The sequence below is a fragment of the Solanum tuberosum genome, unplaced genomic scaffold, assembly GCF_000226075.1.
Source record: "Solanum tuberosum cultivar DM 1-3 516 R44 unplaced genomic scaffold, SolTub_3.0 scf00148, whole genome shotgun sequence".
In the NCBI taxonomy this organism is placed as follows: Eukaryota; Viridiplantae; Streptophyta; class Magnoliopsida; order Solanales; family Solanaceae; genus Solanum; species Solanum tuberosum.
Genome location: NW_006239071.1, coordinates 1301956 through 1306184, shown reverse-complemented (window position 1 = coordinate 1306184; position 4229 = coordinate 1301956).

The following is a 4229-nucleotide window of genomic DNA, read 5'->3' as shown; positions in this document are numbered from 1 at the left end:
GTATATATTATATTATATTATATTATATATTATATAAACTCCCTTAGAAAATAAAAATATATTATATATATTATATAGTAGAAAAAAAGTAGAATATAAGTAAAATATTATATAGGGAGTTTATGATGGGACATTCAAATGTCCCATCATAAACTCACTCTTATATATAAGTAGAATATACTATATGGTTAGACGGCTAACGCAAATTTAAATTTAATCACGTCTAAATGTGGATATCGATTACTAGATCATCATTGGTACTAATAAACTTACACCAAAGGTTATCTTTGGATCATGTAATTAAATTGTCTTTTATGAAAAGTGTTCTATTTAAATTGAATTTTTCAATATGAATATGAATAAATTGAACTTTATTTTCAGCTATCGAGTGAGAAACAAAAATTAAATTTCAAATATTTATTAGTACTTATAATTTAAGCATTTGACTTTTTATGAATTATATCTGCATAAATTTATATATTAGAAGATATAAGTATTTTATGTCAAATTCACGGTTTCATTTTAGTTTAATTTTTTGTTTAATATTTATGGAAGAAGAAGAAAAGAAATCACGACCTTCCTTTGAAATTTGCAAAGGTATACTGTTTTTGTGCTTTTTTCTCTTGGATTTCAAATTTTTATATAATATATTACCGAGGAAGCTGTTTTAACGGATTAGAGTAGAATGTTAGCAGGTAGGTTAGTAAGTTATCGCAAATAAATATTGTGAGATAAGTATTGAAAACACCCCTAAATTTTGCGCAAATTATTAGTTTTGTCCCCGAATTATTTACAGCCTTAAAAACACTCATCTACTTGACTAACTGAACTTAGATACACACTGACACCCTCTGATCTGTCACATGACGTAGCAAGTGGTCTCAAACTCTTGTAGGAGCATGAGACTTTTAATAAAAAATCGAGAAAAGTGTTGAACACACCCCTAAACTTGACAATAATTTAAGGGTGTATTTTACTCATGTTACAAGATTATGAGTGTATTTTTAAGTTCAGTTAGTCAAATAAATATGTGTTTTGAAGGTGGTCAATAGTTCAGAGATGAAAGTAATAAATCACGTCAAGTTTAAGGATATTTCAATACTTCTCTCTAAATATTATAAAATAACAAATAAATTAGAATAGTTTAAATATAGTAAAAATTGAAAGAGTTGAGATTTAATCTGCATTTTAATTCATATCAGTCCAAGTAACAATCATACGGGTTATTAATCTATTCATTTATTAACACAATCTATTTTAATTTGCCTAAATTAGCTCAATAAAGCCATTTCCTAACTAATTATAATTGAAGTGAACAATTATTTTTGAAGCAAATTGTTGGGTTTGTGATGGAAGAATTTTTGGAGATCTTAATACATAATTTAGTAAATATAGCTTCATAGCTTTTTATTTAGTTCAATGTTATATTTTTGGTTAGTTGGTTACATCCTAATCGAAATGCATATATTTGTTTCATATAATATGTGTTATTAATCCACTAACACTACTTTCTTGTGGTTTATCTCTCGTCTTTTATTTTTGACATACTTCTAGCTATTTTTGTTTGTTCAGTGACGTACTTAGGATTTTCAATAAGTGATGTTTATATATTTTTCGGATAAAGTGTGGATTGTAGTAATCTCCATATTTGTTGTTGCACATATATATATTCTTATTTTATTCTCGATCTTGCATAAGAGAATATATATAAATTTATCTCATACGATTAGTTTTGATATTATATGAACTTGAGCAATCCTTCTGTCTAGACTCTGGAGACTATACCCTCGGTTATGATTTATATTGAGCCATGATAAAAAATATGTTGATGGAGAAGATGTTCCTTCTATTCCTTTGGAGGAGTTACTTGCTCGTATTGATCTGGAGATATTGATATTGAAGAAGATGGCATGAGGGTGTGAAATGGAATGTCCACACGTATGACTTTTTTAAAGAGTTATGACTTTTCTAAAGAGTTGCAATTTTTTTGAAAGGTTGTGATTTTTAAGGGTTATGACCTGTATGATAAGGCACACACATGTCCACACCATTCTTTATTGCCTACAAATAGAGAGGTCTCTTCTCATTTTTTAACAACAAATTTTCTGAAAATTCTTTTTGTTCTGCACAAACAAATTCTAGTGTATTTTATTGTTGTTGAGTGGTTCGCTGAGGCGTAGGCACATGTATGTGAGGGTGTCCAATTGGAAACCCTTCATCGGAAAAAAATACCGCATATACAAGTAAAATGATACATGAAGTGACTAAATAACATATTTTGGACACCGTTGACATAATAGGTTGTTATTAGCCTAGTGATTTAAAATTTCTTTAATGTTTGTTTCGAAAACTTTAATAAGTCAATGATTGCGTGTTCAAATCTCACTTGCAACAATTTTTTCCCATTTTAAAAATAGTTTTTGTTGTTAAATTTTTGGACCCTCTTCGTGAAATTCCTTATTTTCCTCAAGGTACACTGTGTATTCAATGGTTCGATTTTCTTCTTTTCAATATTTGTTATAGATTATATTTTCTTTAATGATTTTAACATTCTGAAATATACTTTAAATTTTCTTGTCTTTTACAAAATTTTACAAAGTTATATCTTAGTAAATCAGATTAAACAACAATGGAAACTTGGTTCCTTTCAATCCAAAATCTCTTTAATAAAATGAGACTTACTATAGAGTGTTATTTTATATGGATAATGGATGCAAAAGACTAGAAAATGTATAATTGTATATAATTTTTAAGAGAATATTTCCTTTATCCAAAACATATCTCATCCTTTATTATTTATCCTGTTGTTGACATCTGCATTTCCTTCATATGACAGGAGTAAAATTTCAAACTCAGACAAATTTTATTGGTCGAAAAATTTGTCCAATGGGTAAACAAAACATCTAGGCTCAACCACCCAACAGGGGAAACAAGGTCCAGAAAGCTCAAGAAATGGTTGAATATGACTAACAAAATATAGTAAAAATAGGTAGTTACAAAAAAAAAAACTGCCACAGCAAAAAAATACAACTACATTGTTATCGGCTTATGTTCAAGCCAAACAAATCTCAGACACAGAGGAATGGTGGCTATTTTTTTTTCCAAACTAGAGAATCATGATAAGGAAAAAACAAATATTATAACTCCTCAATGTTGTTAGCACAGAACAAATGTGACAATACATATCCATCACAATCAAATTCAAATAAATTGTAAACGTAGCACAATTTCGACATATTTTGAGAAATAGAATAAAAATCTCAAGTTATAACAAATAATGAGAAAGAATACTTGAAAAAAAAATTACGTAATTATTATCGCATCAAGTTAAGCTTGAGAAAATTAACAGAATTAAGTACGAAAAAATTACCTAAGATTCGAAAATTGTATGGTTAAGAGACTTTAGCTCAAGAAGCTTTTGTAAGCCCAATGTTGAGTTACCAAAATGTTACTTGTTAATTTATAGTTATGGTTAACATCATTAATCAGTAAATGTTAAATATTTGTAATTCAAGTTTCAATTTTTCACTTTCATATTCCACTATTTAATTTTTATTCATATTCCTCTTACATTAACTCTAGTATATATATATATATGGAAAAAAATATTCACTTACAATTATTTTGATGGACGGCTAGGGAAAGTGAAGTGACTCAATCGATAAAAAAGAAGAATAACCTCCCTAGAGTCTGGCAAAATATAAAAGGGAAAATTGTATATAATAGCAAACTATTAATTCAAATTAAATGCTATAAATATAGTTTGATTTAATTGTACCTCATAGCAAACTATTGCTATTTCACCTCTCTCCTGGGTGAATCTCGCTCGCCACTCTCGTTCTCTCCCTCACCCCTCTCGTTTTTTTATACAAACGCAATTGTATAAAGTGCGTTTGTGTTTGTATAAAGCGAGAGAAAATTGTATATATACATATATTTTCGTTCCCCTCTCTCCCCTCTCCCAGATCTAGCTCGCCACTCTCCCAGATCTTGTTGTCTCACTGGCCTCTCTCACTTTATACAAAAACGCAAATTATATAAAATGCGTTTGTGTTTGTATAAAGCGAGAGAAAATTGTATATATACATATATTTTCGTTCCCCTCTCTCCCCTCTCCCAGATCTAGCTCGCCACTCTCCCAGATCTTGTTGTCTCACTGGCCTCTCTCACTTTATACAAAAACGCAAATTATATAAAATGCGTTTGTGTTTGTATAAAACGAGAGAAAA